Source organism: Lagenorhynchus albirostris, chromosome 8 (assembly GCF_949774975.1).
Source record: "Lagenorhynchus albirostris chromosome 8, mLagAlb1.1, whole genome shotgun sequence".
NCBI lineage: Eukaryota > Metazoa > Chordata > Mammalia > Artiodactyla > Delphinidae > Lagenorhynchus > Lagenorhynchus albirostris.
The window spans coordinates 100,170,823-100,193,415 of NC_083102.1; the positions used below are offsets into that span (position 1 = coordinate 100,170,823).

Here is a 22,593-nt window from a genome sequence, read left to right on the forward strand (position 1 = left end):
TTGGATCATTTTGCATTGTTCTAGCATAAACTGCAAAATACTTATTGAAGCCTTAAATGCTTGCACAACCTAGGTCCTGCCTGGCTCTTCACCTTCACCTGGTTCCACATTCTCTGTAGCATTTATGTGCCAACCACACTGACCTCTTTCTTTACTTCTCACGTGCTAAGACCTCTCAACTCAGGGCCTTTGCACATATGGTTTCCCCAATATTTTTCCTGTTTTACTCCTTTACACTTCAGTTTTCTAGGAAAGCTTTCCATTATTATTCAAACATTAGACCCTCTAGTTATATTGTCTTTTTTTTCCTTTGAGGCCTTGATCCCAGTTGCAATTAATCAATTATTTGATTTTACTGCTGTCTCCTCCATTTGATAAAGACAGACACTGTGTCTGTCTTGGCCTTTTATTTGCAGTAATTAGTGGAGGACCTGGCATCTAGAAACATTCAATAAATGCAGGTCATAGATCCTTTTTTTGTGTCCTCTGTCACTGAAACTTTAAGCTGGTATAGGCCCAATCTAAGTTATGAGATTTATTACTGAAAGACTGTGCCTTAGATTTCTTTCCATCTCAAGGCCTCAAATTCCTCTGTTAATTATTGCATCATGATATGCCATTATGCTAACCACTAAGCAACATTCTCTCTTTATAATTACAGTTTGAAGTGACAGAAGAAAATTGAAATGGAGGTAAAAATGTCTTCAAAAGTTTCACAGGGAATGACCCAGCTCATACACGTTGAAAATATGCATGTCATTTTTTTCTCTAGTAGTAATTCTTTTCTTCTCTATATTTACGTATTACATAATGACTAAATACACCTTTTTGTCCACATAAGATTATTCTATACATAAAACATCCTTTACTTTAGCAATGGATTGAAGTGAGCTCATCTGTTAATTCTCCCTGTGCAGGCAATTTTATCATTACATATTTAGTTCTGGGTTAACGGAAAAGTACTTTCATGCCTTCTGCTACAATATTTACACACGTTACGTTTTCTCTGTACCAAAAGTGTTATTTCAAACAGTTATTTTTTTCCTCATTAAACTCTTGCTTTCTAGAGCTATGTAAACATTGGAAATAAGTTGGAGAAACCTTGAGATTAGTTAACTTTACTATCAAATCATATTTAATTAGCTTATGATATCTTTTGTTATAGTACAAGGAACACTCAAAGACTGGATTTTGTAATGATCTTTTTTACAAGAAAATTGGCAAATTAGTAAACAAGGTCATTAAAAAAGAGTTTTATAAAAGAATGTCTTGAGAGCTGAAGTCAGTTTTGATAGTGATGAAAGTAAATTTCCCCTGCCAACTGCTTCATTGATAATTTGATTTTTAATTAAAATGTATTTCCTTATATTTAATCTATTCTTTCTCTGTCACACACTCAGTCCCTTTTTATTTCTGTTATTTAATCTAATAATAATTGCTATCTTCTCTCTGTACTAGACATTAATGGTAGTTTGGGGAAATTTTTATCATAATAACATGTCACTGTTCTCCATCCAGTGGAAATTATTCTGGGTTTCCTTCCAGTATGAAATATGGCCATATAGTTTATCTGATTCCATTTCATACAAAGCTTGAGAAGACACATTGCATTTTTACTGATTTATGTATATTCATATTGCAACTTCCTTCTGATACTCAAGAAGTAATTTATGGCATCTGATTAAAGGGCACCTTCCGCTAGTTACGCCTCAGGTAAAATAATGTAGATGTTTGCTACTTTTACATTGAGTTGGGCCACCTCCTAAAACTCAAATAGAAAGGTCTAAATTCAAATATCTTACTTTTTTAAAAAAGGTAACTCTTTAGTTGATCATACAAAAGACATCAACAAAGTGTATCTCTAATAATTTTGATACATTTTTCTGCCCCATTAGAAGGTGACTAATACTTAATGCTTTATTCTTGAGGTTCATCTTCTTCTTTGTTTTTTTCTGAAAAAGTATCGATATACCCAAATTGAAGGCAGCAAACTGGAACTGGAGTGGGAGAAGTAAAATATCCAGCATTTTTGCCTCTGACATTTTTCTCAAATAAGAGAGAGTCTCATATGAATTTTTTTTAATTAATGCCTAAACTTGATTTATATTTCTATCAGGCTTAAGGAATTCTTCAACATGGCAACATGATCAAGTGTTGCAGAATGCAGTGTGGTTTTGAAAACTGTCAGTGAAAAACCACAAGCCCCTAGAATAATGACTCTGGATTTTAACAGAATCACACTTGGGGAAACTCAATCTTGAAATTTTCATTAATTCCTGTAGGAACTGTTTTCTAGGCATGTTGATTGGTGGTGTTGCTCCCTTTGTAATCACTGCTGGTCACACTATTCAGAGCTGATCCTCTACCAAGTTATAATCAATTGGTACCAACTCATACTTAACCACACATAATCAATGAACGGATAGGCTGCATAAATCAATGATTTCTAAATGACATTTGTATACAAATTCTATTCATTCCACCGGCATTTGGAACATGTTTTTCCTTTTTTTTGGTACCCGGACACATACAACTGTGGGTTTATTTCTGAAGTGAAGCTCCAGCAGTACCCAGAAAGAAAACCACTGCTTTTGGAGGACTTGAGAAATCTCTTTCAGCTTTGCCTGAGTTCATTGTCATCTCTCTGCACTTCTGCTGCTCATTGAAACCAAAACTGCCGTAGGGAGCTGAGTTCCACTCCTTGGGGGCTGCCATCTTGCTTTGTCTCACCTAACTCTTTGCCTCTCCTGTCTCACCAAGAAGCCCCTACTGCATTGACCATGCCTTTCCACTAATTCCTTCACCTGCTGGGTTTGGTTCAGTTTCAATTTTGTGATAGGACCTGAAGCAAAAGTAGAAATGACTTTCAAATAGCTGTAATTTTCATTTCTTAAATTTGAATTTTTAATTTAATTAATATAAAGTGAAAGGTGAATTTCAAAATTTTGAAAACAAAATTGTTTCTAATTCTTGAGGTTTATACAAAATTGATATTCATTTTTACACATGAGAGTAAGAAGGAATTTCATTTTCTACATTCTGTCTTACTTGAAATATTTCAGTGCAGGCTGCAGGTCTTCCTGAACTTTCCTTTAATCCGTTGTGTGTTGAAAAATACGAGAAGGAGGTTGGTGAGGAAAGGCCCTTTTACAAGAGGCTCTACATCCATTTCTTTGGGACACTTTTCAGCACAAAGCATTAGGTATACAACATGGATGGGCACTAGTTGAAGAATTTATTGAATTTATGATGTTGAACCTTAGAGGACAGTTTAAAAACTTTTTCATTTAATGTCTTAGTTTTGCAATCAACAGCTTTTAATTGATGTCTAGCTTGGTTTATGGCATTCTTAAAGTTTCAAAACAGCAAAAGGATTATAAGTATCTTTAGTTGTAAACATGACAAGTATAGACTTTCTGAATTCAGCAAAGTGTGAAAGTAATAGTGCAATAAATTATTACTAAATAGCTGTATTAAAAAAACACACACGGGCCTCCCTGGTGGTACAGTGGTTAAGAATCCGCCTGCCAATGCAGGGCACACGGGTTCGAGCCCTGATCCAGGAAGATCCCACATGCCGTGGAGCAACTAAGCCCATGCACCACAACTACTGAGTCTGTGCTCTAGAGCCTGCGAGCCACAACTACTGAGCCCGCGTGCCTGCGCAATGCAATGAAGAGTAGCCCCAGCTCAAAAATAAATAAATTTTAAAAAATTAAGAAAAACTTAAAACACACACACACACAAAACTAAGCACTGCATTTCAGAATCCTACTGTGATCTTTTCTTTCTTCTCCTTTTTTTTTTAATGATATATGTGCAATTATTCTCCCCAGAACTATCACAGCTTGAGCTGAAATAACTGCTCTAATATGTATGGCAAAAGAAGGCACCCTCATTTGTGCTGATTAAATGCAATTCATGGCAACCCCAATCTTGTGGGTTTAATGTGATTCAAAAAGCTGTCTGCAGTAAAGGAGTATATTAGAGATGCTAAAAGCTGATACCATTTCATTTTTGTTAAGTCTTGGAACAATTTATCTGACGGGGTAAAACGTGCATTAGATTTTCTGATAAGTAATTTTTCATTCACCTAAATTTATTTCCAGATCCAGAAACTTTATTTTGTGAAATGTGTCAATGATTACAGTACCCATGGGCTTCTACTTCTATGTGTTGGATGTAATTGCAGTTTGCATGAACCTCTTACAAACGGCAATGAGGAGTTGTCAGAGGATGGAAAAAGAGGGAACTGGTTTGTTCGACTAAAGTAAAATATTTCCAGGGGGTTTACTTACCTGGCAGTAACATCTACACTAAAACCCTGAAAGAACAGCCTAAACAAAGGGCATTTGAAGTGTATAATCCCTTTTATCCTCCCAGAAGTCCTATAAATCAGGGAGGGCACAAGATTTTCAGGATGTTGAAAAGTCAAATGGTCCTAATCATCTTCTAATGAAGTTCTGTCCCGATATCCCCATTTAAATGATTTCTATTGCAACTTCTGCCACTGGCTCACCCCATCCCTCTTACAATAATTTCCCCCATATCTCATTTCCTTATAACACTTTATAATTTACTTATTTTTATGCATATTGCTGATCCTCTGTTTTTCCCACTAGACTGTAAGCTCCATAGGGCAAGGAATTTTTGTCTTTTTGTTCCCCTGTGCCCAAATCAGCGCCAACTGGTGTTCCCTAAACAGTGGTCAAGTGAGTGGACAGATCCTGTGGCCACAGACCAGGAAAGCCCAGCATTTTAATGTGAATTTAGTACTCAGGCTGCCACATCCTGAAAGCTGGTGCGTCACTAGGAAACCCCAGAGCAGTAGATTTGGGGTGGAAAAGGAGCCCTGAGTGATGGGGTTTGCTCCCTTCTTCTGCCCGAGAGAACGGATGACTCATCAAGTTGGAGGCTTCCAGCGGGTCATGAGGAACCCATCCTGCCCTCCAGGTCAGCCCTCGAAGTCTCTCCGAGAGCAGCTGTGTAACCCGGCTCTTAGCTCTGCCCCCAGTTCTGCCAGGTTCTAGCCGGGAGACAGACTATGCGCGTTTATACCTGTCGGGGGATCAGGGTTCTCAGCACGCGTGCCTCTGTGCCATCAGGTTTTGTTTTTCCCAGGAGTCTGGGAGGGAAGCAAGGTGGGCACTATTTCCACTGTAGAGCCAGAGAACCTGAGTGCATCCTGAGCGCATCACGAAGGGGCCTGTCCATGGGACCCATCCCATGCTGCAATGCTGTTATCCCGTCAGTGCACAGTGAGTCCAAAGCCAGCATGAAACACGTGCTCTTCCATTAGCTAGGATCCGAAATACTCAAGTATTTGGAAGTAGCTTGTTTTATCTGATTAAAAAATTTGTTTTAAAAAAAACTAACAAAAGGCAGAAAATCATCATCAACCCCTTAACTTTAACGCAAACATTTGAGAGAAAACATGATTAACATTTTGGTGACATATACATGATAGCTGAGATTACACAAGCGTATACAGTTTTGTAGTCTGTCTTTCAGTTAATTTTATATCATGCATACACTCCAATATGAGAAAAATTTAACATTTTTGAAGACTGTTTATTATTGCAAACGATGGATTCAGTTTTTTTTTTTTTTTTTTTTTTTTTTGTGGTACGCTGGCCTCTCACTGTTATGGCCTCTCCCTTTGCGGAGCACAGGCTCCAGACGCGCAGGCTCGGCGGCCATGGCTCACGGACCCAGCTGCTCCGCGTCATGTGGGATCTTCGCGGACAGGGGCACGAACATACATTTGTAATGTAATGTAATTGATTACATACATTATTTTACATAATTACATATTGATTATTAGCTTAATTGCACTGTAGTAAGAGAACTTTAAATTCTTTAAAGTTGTTGAGAATTGCTTGATGGCTCAGCATGTGGTGAATTTTTAAATTTGTGTATATATTTGAATGAATACATATAAATTAGTGTGGTTTCTATATATACTACCTAGGTTAATCTTGTTAGTTGTATTTTTCACATATTTTATTTTTTTGTTGATTATTTTTGCTTGTTCAATTGATTGTAGAAAACACACATTAATATTTCTGTAACGGTAGAAATTACTGTACAACTGTAATTGTAGATACATCTTTTCTCCTTTAATTCTATCAGGTTTTGCTTTACTATTTTAAGGCTAAGTTATTAGATGCACAGACATTTAGAGTTGTTTTATCTTCTGAGAGAGCTGGGACTAGGATGAGTCAGTTGAGGCATCAGGGGTAGAAAATTTAAGGAGGTCTTCAAGCTCAGAATCATGCAAGTGTGGGGTTGGTACGGAAAGTGAGTCCCTCCCTAATTTTGGTGCCTCACATGCCTCACCTTAGTCCCAGCCCTGCCTTATGGCAAACTGAAATTTTATCATAATGTCCTCTCTCTCCTCTTTCTATCTAGTGCTTATTTGGTTTTCCCTTAAAGCCCTTTTTGATAGATCTTCTTTTGTCCTTTTAATTTCTCAATTCTTTTATTTTAGGTGTGTTTCTACAAAGCAAAGGTTTGCTTTCTGAAAGCTTTGATTCCAGCCTGATCATCTTTGGCTTTTAATTGGAGTGTAGAAATCATTTCCAGTCAATATGTTTACTCATGTATTTGGGTTTCTATTTACCATGTTACTGTGGTTTGCTGTTTTTATCACTTGGTCTGTGTTCTCATTTCTTTCCTTTCCTGTCTTCATTTTTTTTTTTTTTTTTTTAAGAAGTTGTTGGGGGTAGGAATTTGTTTATTTATTTATTTATTTATTTATTTTTGCTGTGTTGGGTCTTCGTTTCTGTGCTAGGGCTTTCTCTAGTTGTGGCAAGCGGGGGCCACTCTTCATCACGGTGCATGGGCCTCTCACTATCGTGGCCTCTCTTGTTACAGAGCACAGGCTCCAGATGCGCAGGCTCAGTAGTTGTGGTTCACGGGCCTTGTTGCTCCGCGGCATGTGGGATCCTCTCAGACCAGGGCTCGAACCCGTGTCCCCTGCATTAGCAGACAGATTCTCAACCACTGCGTCACCAGGGAAGCCCCATTTGTATTTTTAAATATTTTTCTGTCATTGTTTTCTCCCTTGACTAGCTTAGTAGTTATGCTGTCAGTCTCAGTTGCTCCTTTGAAGTAACATGTCATTTTCTCCATCTGCTTTCAGAGTTTTCCTTTTGACTTTGTTTTTCAGCAATAGGTGTGCTTTTCTTTTTATTTATCCTGCACATGGTCTGTTATGTTTGTTGAATCCGTGGTATGATATCCTTTGTTATCTTTTCAAATATTGTTTCTGTTCCAGTCTCATTTTTCGGACTCCAGGACTCCAGTTTATATGTATTAGACATCTTCTGCATTTTTCATCATTTGTTTCTCTGTGCTTCATTCTGTTACTGAGGTGAGGAGAAATTATCCCAGAATCATGAGCCACATTTTGAAAGCTGCTCCCTGTGGTGCGACCCTTCAGAATCCCAGCCAGCTCTCTCTTCTCAGTGGGCTCTGAATCCTGATTGTTTTTCCTCTGAGCCCTATGAGTCCTTAGAACATGTGTCTGTCTTCTCAGCTTCTCTGTAACCTCCTCTATGAGCAAATTCCCCAAGGAAAACCCTGAGAACCAAGGTTCATCTCTCTGGATTTTCTTCTTGGGAGTCTCAACTACATAATTATTCACCAACTCGAACTCTACTTTGATTTAATACACACATTTAAAAGTTATATATATGTTTTGCTTTTCCTGTTGTTCTTTTGGTAAGACTTGTGCAAATGCCCTGTTCTGCTAATAACTAGAAGCAGATCTTCTTCCATTTCATTTTGAAAACAGTTTTTGCCATCATCTTTAATGCAAGAGTAATCTGAAAGCTAAAATGTGATTATTAAAAATATTTTTTCTTAGACATTTAAAATATGCATAGCTTTAAATATTTAAGGAATTTTCATTCTGGACACTTGTGTAATGAAAGATGTACATCATCTCCATGGTTAAATTTATCACTAAAGAAAAAGTCATTGTTTAATGTTTCCTATTGGGAAATTTGTCCCATCTGCCAAAAATACAAAACAAGAAAAACACTCTTGAATATTAACAATTTTTGTAAGATGGCATAGGGTTTCAGAAGATATGAAGAGATGCCTGCCTTTCCTGTTTGAATAAAACTTCCATATATTTTCCCAGACCATAATTAAAGTGGACTGTCTCAAAAAACTCAGAGGTTGTTGCTTAGATACAGCTTATTGCATTTACCTCCTTTAGAAGTGCTTTCACCTCCTTGTCACAGATGCTACTCAGATTCTGGTGAAAGCTCTGTATCTCTTTAAAAAAGGAAAAAAGAGAGAGACATAGAAAACCCAAAATTCAAGTATAGTTGTAGGGGGAGGATAAGGCCTACTCATGAGCCCTAGGTTAAAACTTCTTGACCAGGTTTAAATTCTGAGAAAAATTCCATTTTCATCCATATTCTTCAAATATTTTCATTTGCTTCATTGGGAGAATCCAACTGTGAATGTACACACCTACATATTTATATATTGAGAAGCACTGCTTTAATTTCTTTCACTTTGCTGCTGTAAATCCAGACAACTGGTCTGAAACCAGCTATTCAGAAACCCACTTTTGTAAACAAACAAAAGCATATATATGGGCAAAATAAAGCCCGAGAGTATCTATTTTCATTTAAGATTATGATTAGAGGTATTTTTAAAATTACATACACATATTCAAAGCTGAAATAACATAATTCATTAAAAAACTTTTTATTCATTCCCAAGTATGTTCCTAAGATTTTAATTTTCTTTTTGTATGATTTTACATCACCACTCCTTCTTACCACTTTATAAGATTAATATCTACATTTGTAGAACGTGGGGAAGGATAAGTTTAAAAAATGATTTTAATCATTTCTTTATTTCATTACCTTGCAAGTTCATTTGAAAATGTTTTCCTGCTGAGAAACAACTTAAAATGGAGAATTTTACACATGCAACAAAAAGATGTAAATGTTTTTTAGATTAGTTTCTCTTACAAAGCCTAAAATAATCAGGAAAGTGATGCCCTAACGTAGTTTAAATTCTATTAATTTTTGCTATTTTTAGTTTTTTCTTTCAAGATTGAAAGATTTAATTCTAAGCTGATAAAAATTGCTATTTAATTAGGAAATAGATGAAATACAGTGAATCGTTATTAATTTAGAGTCTGTTAATAATGTATTTGAGGTAATTTGTAAAACAAGAGTGCTGTTTATGCAATTTATTGATAAACAATTTTCACAAGTAAGTTAAGTACAAACAAGATTTTATAGGGACTATTTACTATTCTAAGAGAAGGAATTTTCAGTCACTTTAACAACATCAATTTGCTAAGTTAATTCAGAAAGATTTTTATCTGAAAATTACTGAAGATCCATTAGGTTCTTTGCTCTGCCATACTTTATGAGCACAGTTCATTATGCCTTCTCTGTGTAATGGAAGACTCTTCTTTTTAATATTCTAGAATGTATCCTTCTCTTCATACCTGTTCATCCAAATGAGTGTGTAAATCAGTCTTCTGTATGAATTGGATTACAGAGTCTAACATCAGACCACATGCCAAACACAGCAAAGAACTGGAGCAATCAGGTAAAATGCAAAAAAATAAATAGCTTTTATTTACAGTGAGCATACATTTACACTTATATGTCATCATAGGGAAACAAAAATCAATCAAAATTATTAGCTACTCTAATTAGATGAAAGAAACTATCTCAACTCTATTTACTTATGTGAATAGGGGAGTCAGAGCAAGCTGACAGTGAATGGAGGGCTGAGGCTTGCAGGGTCCCCCGGGTTCCCTTTTAAGCTATTATTAAGGATTTTAAAATCTCATCTATTTCATGTCATTTATGTAATCAACTGACTGTATAAAGGTACATGGATCATCAAAAGTCCTAGATAATGAAAAAAGGCCAGGAAAAAATTAAGCAAATTAAGAATAATAAAGGAAGAAATAATGTAACTATTTACAAAATAATATAATTTTCCACAAGGAGAAACTTAGGGTATAAGCAAAAGTGTATTAAGACTAATCATAGTGTTTTAGCAGTTTTGATGCTAACAGGTCAACATAAAAAGTGTGTTTCTCTTAATATATATGTCATTACCAATAAATGGTAGATTAAAATGCTCAATAATAAAATAAAATTATAAGATACCAGGAAGAATTAAAAATTGACAAAAAATGTATTCATCTATATGAAAGACACACAAGAAAATAAATAAAAAGGAGAGCTGGGCCATTTTTCTATACAAGAAAAGTCTATAATGAAAAGTCAATTTTACCCAACTAAAATTGGGTAAAATTTTACCAAATTTTAAAGAAAATTCTAGTTCAAAGAAAATTCTAGTTCTAATATTATTTATTGCTTATGTTTGCATATGTACATTATTTTTATTCACCAATTTATCCAGGAAATATTTATTGATCACACTCTGTGTGCCACTAACTTACCTGAGTGCAGAGGACACTGTGACTTACAAGGTAGGCAATGGCCCTGCATTCATAGGTGTGTTCTCCAGAGATAAGACAACAAAACCACAGTGAACAAATAAACCAGAGGACAAGCTGGAAAACCCTCGGATGTGATAAGTGCTATACCAGAAGCTCCATCCTGCCATGTGCTAGAAACTGGGGTTGCTTTCAGTTGGCGGGTCAGAGGGATCTGCAGATACCCACCCCCAGGGGAGATGTTCCAGGATTTGTCACTCAGACTTCAAGACATAGGCAGATTCCTCACAGAGTCATGGGGCTGGTGAGAGTGGAGAGATTGGTGATGTATCTTGAGGTCAACAGCCCTTGTTGATCAAGTGGGTCATGGGGAGAAGAGAGCAGTCAAGGATAACTCCTGAGATGTATTTTGTGACAATGGGTGGCTAGTGCTTACCGAGATAGAATCCTCCATTTAATACAAAAACATATGCCTAAATCCCACTGTAGGTACAGCCCCATTACTCTTCTTTGCTTTGCAAAGAACTTCTAGAAAGATGTGCATGTACTTGCTTCCAATGCACTCTCATCCCCCCTCTCTTGAACCAGGCTATGTTTCCATGGGCATGGTTCTGGCTCAGGTCAGGAGAGACCCCTCCAATGCCAATGCCATGAAAACATGTAGAAATTGTAGAAAATGTAGCCGTAGGACTACATTGGGCTAAGTCAGCAGTGTATTTTAATCATTATCTTCTTTTATTTCTGAACTAATTGTGTCACAGAAATTAATTATAATGAAATATTAAATATTTGATAATTAAGGTTTTTATTGCTCAAAATACTGTTTTATACTTAGTGTTTTATTGAATGGAGTGAGTTCTGAATCAAATCCATCTTTCCCCCTAGAGAATTTGGTGTTGACTCTGAATTCATCATGATAGTTACAAAATATATAAGAATAATGTCACATTTAATTTGTGTAGTTGAGCAACTTGATACACTGTGCTCACTTTTACACTGATGCTATGATTTTTTGAATGATGTATCCTATTACTCAGTTTAAATGCTGGTATTATATAGCACTTGTAAATGAGGATTTTATCTTGTTTCAGCCTTTTCTTATTAATATTAAAATAATTTAAATTAAGTAGTGTGTTTGAATCCTTTAACATTGTTTACTAGGTTTTTTAATTTTGAAATTTTATTTTATACTATATTTTCAATAAGTTCTGTGAGGTATTTTAATAATTTAACTGTGAATAGCCATTAAATTTAATGATGATTTTTCCACAATCTTTATTCTAGTGAGCTCCCTGGAACCATAATTCAGTTTAGAATGTCTACAAAATTTCCAGAAGCATTATTTAATTTGTATAGAATTTGGCCATAATTAAAATGTAGATAATTAGAGAAAATCGAAACCTGACAAAGAGTTAAAGATTCCATTAGTGCTTCTGGCACCTTATAAATCATCAACTAAAAGAAAAATGCTGAAAATACCAACCTTGGTACAGTATTGATCCTCCCATGCATTTCAGCCTCTCTATAAATAGCTTTTTTAAAACATACAAATTAAGTGGACTAGGAAGGAGAAGCAATCCTTGGTTTACTAAATAGATTGGAAAGAGTTTTATAATTGCTTTCTTCCTAGACTCTAACAGATGCCAGAAGAATTCATTTATGATGACCAAGACAACTCTATTACAGTTTCACAATTCATTAACTTAAATAGTTAATTTCCATGAATTAACCAATTACTCAATTTTATGTCAATTGACAATTGTCCTTTAATTTATAAAACTCTAAGTCAATACATTTATTTGGATGTCTTGAGACTGTTACTTTAATGAAATTAAATCAACTGACAAACTTGTTAGAATAAAGAATTCTCTATGCAAAATATAAAGTTGACAAACACTAGACTATATACAGATTTCAGTAGGTATTTCATCCAAAAATATATAAAGGAATGAAATAAGAAATTACAGTCATAACTCTCAACATTTTAAAGTGCTATTTACACTGTGTGTGGTGATTTACAATTCAAATAAATCACTGTTTGTCCCCACCAAGGCTTGAAGAGAAAAAATAAAGAACTGCAATATATACATTCTCCTCCAGCTCTGTTGAGTCTTATGCCCTTCCTCTCCTGGGGGAGCAAGGGAGGGGAAACAGAAGAGTGAAGATAGATAAGTTAAATTTAAGGAAATTAGGGAAAAAAGAGAAGTGAGAGAAAAAGTTGAAGGAACCTTATTACTGATTCATATCCAATCAGAAGGAGAAGGATAAATTCACACACAAAAGGAAAAAGAATAGAATACTCTTCTATCCTATAGTTCTGTCTCCTTCTTCAATCCTCCAACTAGATATATATATACACATATATTATACCCTTATGACTCAGTCGTCCTTTGCATGATTTTACATATAAATAGAATTCATGTGAAAATTCCTACCTATGTAATATGTCATCTTACATCTTATTGGGATTAAGTTTTGTCAAAAGCAGATAAAACAAACTCAATACATTATATTCAATTCCAAATGAGCTATAGAAAATGTTAACCTTGATTAGAGATGGAAATGACAGTCTAGTACTTTTATGTGGTTAATATTGAAACTAAGAGTTATTACACATTTACTTATTAGTCATATGTATTCTCAAAGTCTGGAGGACATTTAAAGAAGTGCTGCTCTATTTATCTCTCAGTTTAATCTATGTGTTTTTGAACTGGTATGTTTAATAGAAAAGTGAGGAAGTTGGAGGCATTTAGCTTGAATGCCTGCTTAGCTACTGGTTTAGTAAGTTTGTACAAAACACTTGACCTCTTTATGCCTCAGTTTTCTCTTCTGTAGAGTTAGTTAAGAGTATTCTTTTTGAATGGCTGTTGTACTAAATTAGAAAATGTCAAGTCACTTGCACAATGTAAGGATATAATGTGTTTTACATAGTGCTTGCTACATTTGCAATTGAAATTCTCCAGGTCATACTAGTCGATAGTGCTCCTGTGATTCCTATAACCAGGCTCACAGCAGGGTTTGTTGGGAGGATTTTCTGTGCCGGTTGTATCGCCAAAGTCAAGGGGATTTCTAATGCATTTGACTGACAGCCATTTTTCTGTATATTTTCTACTTGATTTCTTGTCTCATAGGCCACTGAGGTATAATCTGCCCCACCGTCACTTCCTGCACAGACTTACTTGTTCCTTTGTATATTCATGAGTCAGTGTTGCTGCCTTGAACCCAGATGGTATTGAGATCATTAGCACATTCCTCCAAAGCATCTGTCCATTGGTGCTTGGACCCCATCATCCAAGTCCAGGGATGAGATGTGGTTGATGGTTCCTCCCTACTTTCCCCTCACATTGTCAAAACTCCATACAGATGTCAACTGTTTGGTCCAGGCACCAGGTAAGAAAACATCCAGGTGTTTTCATATCTACTCCTCCCACAAACCTTGCCGCAGATAAGGGAGTCCATTCACCCTTCCTGCCTCTCCTCTTCTGTGTAATTTTCCCCATATTTTCTAGCTACTCCTAGCAGACCTCAGCATCTCATAAGCTGATATTTTCTCACATTTTGCCAAGCCATATGTCCTAAAGTTCAGCTGGATGTGGTAACCTAAGTCAAGTCTTATATTTGAAAATTTCTATTTTATTATAGTTTCCAGTGAGATAGATATTAGAACTGTAGATGGCTGTTGTCAATATATTTTGTTTGGCCCAGTCTTGGCTAGCTCAAGCTGGTCCAGGTGAAAGAAGTTCCAATCAAGGAGATTCAAATTTCAAGTATAACATCTGAAATTTAATGCCATATTACTAAAATTATTTTTGGTCCAGAGCACTGAAATTGAATTCAGGGCCTTACAGATGAATGGCAGTGATGCTTTTGGGTTCTGGTCAAACAAGATCAGTTTTATCCTAATTATATTCATTTATATTATGCAAAACACGTATGTAATTTTGACTATCATTGATATTCCTGCACTGCTAATGGAGGGTTGATGACCCCTGTCTTTACCAAGAAAATATACATTATCATGAGGTAACTATAGTATCCTCTCTGGGTGGAATACTGTCTAGGCAGCAAATGCAAAAGGACAAAAACAATTAATTTTCTGGAAAGTGTGTTTCTATAATGGCAAATATTGAGATAAAATGGAAAAATTCAGTATATTAACTACATATTTTCAAATACTTAACCAATTGTTGAGTATTTGTTGGACATTTTTTGATTTCCAACATTATTTAGACATAGACCGTGTTTATATTACAACATAACATTATATTATTGGTCATGTTAAACATTTTTTGTAATCAATACATCTTTCTGGAATATATTTAGACCTAGCATATCCCAATTATTACTATTTTTGTCAATAATTAATGAGGGGACGCAGTCAATAAGATACACAGAACTCTCTTTGTTTTGCATCCATGAAAGTAATATTAACTTGATTCAAAGTATAGTTTTTAATGAATTGAATACAAAAGAGTATACTTCAGGGCAATTCTTACCTCAAAAATGTGTGTTTTCAAATTCAAGTGATCCACTCTGGCATCCTAGGTTTATCAAATGCCTTAGGCAATTGCCCATCTCCACTTTATTCCACTGTACATTGCATGCACTTCAAAAATTCAATTTTGCATTAAAGTCATTTTGTGTGCTGGGTTGTTATATTAGTTGTCTGCATTGATCTTGCTGACTAGATACTTGATAAAGTTCTACTTTGCTGTACTGCTCAGACACAGCGATGAAATTCTTTCTCCATTAACAGTTCTGCAAATATGTGAGGAAAACTTTAGAATATGAAAACCTACCATGAAACATTTCCCTTAAAACAGATAAACAAGGAGGTATCCTGAGTTTTACTCAAGCATAAAGTGTCAATGTAGTTCATAGCTCAAGAGGAAAAAAACTGCTCATCTGGAGGTAACATAACAGTCAAAACATTTGAGAATATGGTTCATAAATGATGCATTCTAAGAGGTGACAGAACAAAGGTGAATATGGAGCATGCCAATGGTGTGAGAATATAGCGAGAGACAGAAATAGTCACGAGGGGATAGCAGGTAGGAATTGGCTGTCAAACAGGATTACTTTGTAAGACTCAAGGATGCAGAAATAAATATTGAAAACAAGACTGTAGAAAATAAAATGAGAAGGAGAAAAAAGCAGTAAATAGCAATAAGATTAGATCCTCAAATGAAAGATGCAAAAAATCAATTTAAAAATATGTAGTCTCATAAAAGGGGAGAGAGAGGAGGAAGAGAAGAAGGAGGGGAAGGGGGGGATGAAAAAAAAATGGTATAATTTTGTCATCATATATTTTAAACATTTTGTACATACTTCCTCTTATAAGCTGTTCAATAATATTGTCATAGGCAGAATAGAATATTGACTCCCCAGATGTCCACACTCTAATTCTAGGGACCTGGATTTATGTTAGATTACATGGCAAAAGGGAATCTGCAGATATAATTGATTTAAGGATCTTGAGATGGAGTGATTATGTTGGATTATCTGAGTGGACCCAGTGGGATCACAAGGGTCCTTATAAGTGAAAGAGTGAGGGAGGAGAGCCCGGCCAGAGCGAGAAGGACTTGACCAGCCATTGCTGCCTGAAGGTGGAGGAAAGGGCCACCAGCCAAGGTATGCAGGCAGTGTCCAGAATCTGGAAAAGACAAGGAAATGGATCCTCCTCCACAGCCTCCAGAAGGAGCACAGCCCTGCAGACCCTCAATGGGTTTTTAGCCCATTGAGATCCATTTTGAACTTCTGACCTCCAAAACTGCAAGATAATACATTTGTGTTGTTTTAAGCCACCAAGTTTGCAGGTTAGATCTCTGGTCGGGGGAGCTAAGGTCCTGCATGCCATGCAGCGGGGTCCCCCCATAAAAAGCCAAAAAAAAAAAAGCCACCAAGTTTGTAGCAATTTTTTTATAGCAGCCAGAGGAAACTAATAAAAATCCCATTAAGAGGTTGGCATTGTATCCTCATTACAAATGAGAAAATCTACTCCTTAACACAATTACACTGCAGAGTCAGAGCTGAAATGCTGGAGGTTCCTCCTCCCCACCCTAATCGAGCATCATTACTTTAAGCTGCCACTTCACTCTAAACATAGAAACCAAATAATTAAGAAATGGAATGATTTTTTTTAAATGAGCATCTTGAGATAACTGATAGTTTAATGATTTTTTTTTTTTTGCCAACTATGAACATGTATGTATTTGTGGGCATTTACACACAGTTGCAATGATCAGATTTGTTAACTTCATTAAACAATGAAGCTCTTGGACGGAAGGGGCTGTGATGCCACGGGGGTCTAAGGCGGCAAACCAAAATCCAAGTCTGGGAATGACAACCAATCACAAACCGCCAACGAGGCTTTAAGCAAGAGCCAATCAATAATTTCACTGCTTTGCTCCTGCCTTTGCTGTATAAACGCCCCTTCCCGAACTCCTAACCACTTCTGGGTTGGCTCTGCCGGATTCAACTGATTTTTGCTCAAATAAACTCTTAAAATGTTTAATGTGCCTCAGTTTATCTTCTTCTTTTTTTTTTTCCTTTTCGTCACACTGCGCGGCTTTATTCACCAGGACCTTCTGGAACCCTCCAGGACCCACACGAGGCCCAGCCCCCAGCACCCCAGAACCCAGCCTCTGATCTCTAGGCTCCCATTTCTGGGGCGATTGCGATGAACAACCCTCCTCTCTTCTCTCAAGCTCCGAAGTCTGTCACTCGGGGGAAGCTCCTGCATCTCCTCTACAGCAGCTCCAGGTCAGGTGGGGGAGGAAGGGCGTTGCCACGAGCTGCCGTTTTGCTCTCTACTGGCTGCTGTCCCTCTCTCGCTGGTATAGCCTCTGCTCCCGGACGACTTGTTCTGACCAGGGGAGAGTCATTCCTCCCACACAAGCCAGCACCCGGGCCTTCACCACGCAGCCTCCATCCTTCTAGTGATCCAGCTGCCCAAGGACGGTGTAGAGGGAGCCCACCTGGGCTTGGAACGGTTCCACCAACTTGGTGCAGACGGGGGTCGGGTGCTGGTCAGATCTGTGCCGAGCCATCAGGGTCACTCGGGCCTGCGTCGTGTCGTAGCTGTACAACCTGCCGAACGTTCTCAGTATGTCCCCATCAGGAACTTGGCCGGCGCTGACCTTCCAGGGGAAGTAACAGATCCCAGGTTTGGGCAGCATCATTGCTCCTGTCTGGACGTCGGGTCCTTGGGTTCCCTCTTTCTGCCCCGTGTGACCAAGTGACGAGGGAGGGGCGGGTTGCCGAGAGCGCCTCGCTTTCCCCCCAGGGCAGTTTCTTGACCTTCTTCCGGGGTCCCCTTGCAGGGGGCGGGGGCCACTCTGAGGCTCCCCTGGCCAAGAGCAGGGGACTTGCCGGCCTCGGCGCGCACACCCGCGCCGCCTCGGCCTTAGCTGCGGTCTGTCCCGCCTCAATGGATCTTTTAACAGGTTTCAGTGTTCTAGTGAGGCTGTGCCCACGGGCTGTGCCCTGGACAAGTCTTGTCAGCACCCCCTCCTCAGCAGGTGAGCAGTAAGGCCAGGGCCAGGAGGTGGGTATGTCCCCGGCCCACGTTAAAGGCTACAGGAGTTTGATTGAGGTATTTACTTCCTCCGGGTCAGTTGGGCTCTGGTAAAACAATGTCTCATGAAGGCAGTCATTTTTTAGGAGAACACAGTGCTCTGGGTACATTCCAAATATGTATTTTTCAACTTTTCCTACTGGAAGCACAAGCACAGGGTGTCTTTCTGCAGTCTACACCCCGAGAACCTGGAAGGGCTCCTCGTGTTAAAACCCACAGAAGTGTGAGGACCCCGAAGACCGGGGCCCCTGGTGCTTTTAACTCTCAGGCTAGTTCACACTGAGCCTCCAGCAATTCCTCAGTTATACCTGAGTTCCCACCTGTGCTGCCTCCATCAGCAGGTGTCTGCTTCCAGCAAGCTGTGCTTCTCGGTACCCCTCTGACTCTGTTTTCAGAGTAGCGACTTGACCTGTGACCTCAGTTCTCTGATGGATCTAAGGAGAGCTGTTGATTCTCAGTTTGTTCAGCTTTTTCCTTGTTGTGATGACTTCCAAGCTCTTTTCACGTTGGACCGGAAAGTAGAGGTCTGCTGTGTCTCTTCACATGACTCTTATTTGAGCATCTCCTTGCTTTCCCATGGTCTTGTATACTTCTTGTTTAGTCTTATAATCAAACATTATCCAAGATCTTTTTAAATTCTTTTATCGGGGGGGGGGCGGTGGAAGCATTCTGCTTTTGTTTCTTTATCTTTTTGTTTCTTTCAAAACACCTACCATCAAATGTGTAGCAGTTGGGCTAGATTTGGAAAAAATAATGCCATAAAAGGTTTTTACTCAGTGCTTCTCTTCCTATAAGGTCTAGGAAACTTTATTTTTGTTGAATAAATTTGACATGTAACATTGTATAAGTTTAAGAGGTACAGCGTATTACTTTGATACATTTTTATGTTGTAATATAGATGCTGTTATAGCTATATTTATCATATTACAGAATTATAGTACAATATTATTGTCCATATTTATGAAGCTGTGCATTCCATCTCCATGACTTATTTACTACTCACTACAAGTTTGTACCCTTAAACAGCATCATCATGCTTGGGTGTTGGGCATATATACATCTATGGTTGTTATATCATCTTGATGTACTGACACCTTTATCATTACATAATTACCTTCTTTTGTCTCTTGTTACCCCTTTTGGCTTAAAGTCTATGCCTGTTCCCTTTTGGTTTCCACTTGCTTGGAATATCATTCTGCATCCCTTCACTTTGAGTGTATGTGTGTCTTTAGAGCTGAGATGAGTCTCCTGGAGGCAGCATATATTTGGGTCTTGTTTTCTTTTAATCTGTCCAGCCACTCTGCCTTTTGAGTGGTGAGTTCAATCCATTTATATTTAGGGTGATTATTGATAGATGAGGAATACTGCTATTTTATCTTTTGCCTTCTCATTATTTTTTCCATTGTTTCTTTTTCCTTCTGTTTCTATCTACCTTTGTGAGCTGGTGGTTCTTCCATGATGATTTGCCCAGTCTCCTCTTTTTTAATGTTTCATATCTCGGCTTTTGATTTTTGCTTTGTTGTTACCATGCATTTTACATAAAACATCTCAGATAAAATTTGCTGATAGCAATTTATCTTCATTCACCTATAAAAGTTCCATTATTTTACTCCTCCCTTTTAATATTTTTGATGTCACAAATTATCTCTTTTTATTCTGTGACTTCATTACCACATTGTAGTAGCTATAGATATATTTAATGATCTTTTTCCTTTAACCTTTATGCTGTAGTTAGGAGTTTAATATACTATTCTAAAAAAGAGTTACAGCTTTCTAATTCTGACTGTCTTTCACCTTGATCAGAGTTTTGTTTCATATTGAAGAGTTTTGTTTCATTTCATATTGTTTCATCATTTCCTTTTGACAGTTCTTGTAAGGGAGGTCTAGTGGTGATGAACTCCCTCAGCTTTTGTTTGTCTGGGAAGGCTTTTATATCTCCTTCATATCTGAAGGACAACTTTGTTGGATTTAGTATTCTTGGCTGATGGTTTTTATCTTTCAATACTTTGAATATGTCCTTCCACTTTCTCCTGGCTTGCAGAGTTTCTGCTGGAAGTCTGCTGATAGCCTAATGTGGGTCCCTTGTAGGTTACTGTCTTTTTTCTCCAGGCTGCCATTAAAATTCTCTCTTTATCATTGACTTTTGACAGTTTTAATATAATGTGTCTTGGAGAAGTTCTTTTGCATTGAGATAAAAAGGTTTTCTATTGGCTTCATGGGCTCATATATTCAGTTCCTTCCCCAGGTTTGGGAAGTTCTCAGCTATTATTTCTTTAAATACACTCTCTGCTGCTTTCTCTCTCTCCTCCCCTTCTGGAATACCCATTATTCTTACTTTGGATTTTCTAATGGAATCAGATAGTTCTTGTAGAATTTCTTCACTTTTTAAAAATCTTAGTTCACTCTCCTCTTCCATCTGAATCATTTCCAGATTCTATCATCCAGCTCGCTAACTCTCTCTTGCATCTGATCTGATTATTTCCAATGTGTTCTAATGCATTCTTCATCTATCTCATCTGTTGAGTTCTTCAGCTCCAGAATTTCCATTTGGTTCTTTTTTAGAGTTTCAATCTCTTTGGTAAAGTACTTTTTCTTCATTAATTTTATTCCTGAGATCATTGTATTAGCTTTATGAGTTTTCCTGTAGCTCTCTGAATTTTGTCATAACAGCTCTTTTGAATTCTTTATCAGTTAGATCATGATATTCCATGTCTTTGTGTTTGGTTGCTGGAAAATTGTCATTTTCTTTTTGTGATACCGTATTACCATGATTTTTCATGGTGTTTGATGAATAGTTCCTGTGCCACTGCATTTGAGATAGTGAAAGCCTTTCTTTTTTAGGTGAAGTTTTGTTTATTTTGATTCTAACAGTTCAACAGCCTGGCAGTTAGGAGACTTCCTTTTGTCCTCCAGAAGGCTACACTATCCACACGTTTTTTGTTTATTTTTTTTTGCGGTACACGGGCCTCTCACTGTTGTGGCCTCTTCCGTTGTGGAGCACAGGCTCCAGACACTCAGGCTCAGCGGCCATGGCTCACGGGCTCAGCCACTCTGTGACATGTGGGATCTTCCCAGACTGGGGCACGAAACCATGTCCCCTGCATCGGGAGGTGGACTCTCAACCACTGTGCCACCAGGGAAGCCCTCCACATGTTTTTAGTTTCTCTTATAGGAGCTGATGAAGCTAAGGTCAGAACATGGTAAAAAGAAAGGCTGGGGGCAGAGTGAGGGGAGGTGTGTACTTAGCATTTGGAGCTTTGGTTGGGGTGGGGGGGGTCCATGTCTGGTAAGGGATCCTCAGGTGGGGGTGGTCCTGGAGGTCTGGGCCAGAATCCGGGGAGACAGAAGGAGAGCTTCCCTTCAGATCTCTTTGCCTACTTCCCTTTCCTTTTCCTCCCCCATCACCAAGTCTCTCCTCAGGGAGAGCAGGTCCCTCCTGCTGCAGGACACATGACAGGACAGACTCACTGCCTTTACCCTCGCCTCCTCTGCCAGAAAGGTCCTGCTGTCCCACTCCGTGCCTGACCCAGCACCACGTCTGCTGCCACTCCCCTTACTTTGCAGCCTCTGAGGTCCGGCCTGCCCACTTTTGGGGGCACAGATGGATGGATCTCTCAGGTGACCTGGTAGGCTGTATAAAGATGCTTTTTTTCAGTTAAGGATGTTCAATTAGTTGTAAATTGAAGGGGAGAGAAAAAAGAAGTGTCACATCATCATAATGCTGATGTAACCCCCAGATCTCTTTTTATTGGGGTTGGTATTTGAAGACCACACTTGGGGTATAAAGGGTGTTTAGTGCTACAAGGTGTCATTTCTTCTAAGAATTTTCAGGGCATAGAGCTAGATAAATGTAAATAAAAATAAATTTGAGTTTGTATCAATATTTTGACTCAAATTTAAGATTCTAGGAAATTTACTTAATTGCTTTGAATTTATACTTTTAATCACTTTTCTCTTGCCACTAAAAATCTTTGTTCCTCAGGATATTAAAATATCTCTTATCGATTCCACATGCATATTTAATAGTTTAGAAATAGCATATGCAATATTACTACTCACAGCTCTGCTCTTGAGTGCCAGCTCAGACCTCTTTCAGTTATTTTTGTCCTTGCCCAGCAAGAGTAGGTAAATGATAAATCTGAACATTTGAACCAAGACTAGGCTCTTATGGTAATAATGCACTGTCATGAGGCTCAGTGATTTGTGTAGGACTGATCCTTACATTTTGTCATAGATCAGCGCTCCACAGCTGCGAATATCTACTATACTGAAAAGCACACATTCTTCCCAATAGCGCCATCTCAAGACAAAATTACAGAAAGAGGCACAAAGAGTACAAATACTGTCTCGTCATTAAAACTCTAATAGAATGTTAAATAAGCCTCACAGATTGCTTGTGGGAATTGAAATCAAGCCAGGAAAATCCCAATGTTTTACACATCCAGCACATCATAGACATTACAAGCCCTGAATCTATTTTCCAGGGGCTGGTCCATCTGCCTTTCTTCCATGATTTTAGAATGTGCTCTCAGCTTCCCACTTGCTCACTTGGCTAGTACTGTAT

At 37.9% G+C, this 22,593-nt stretch overlaps 1 pseudogene; it reads right to left on the reverse strand.

The window, feature by feature from the left end:
• Positions 1 to 17,262: 17,262 nt before the first annotated feature.
• Positions 17,263 to 17,661, reverse strand: LOC132524400 (CST complex subunit TEN1-like; annotated as a pseudogene).
• Between the last annotated feature and the right edge of the window lie 4,932 nt (positions 17,662 to 22,593).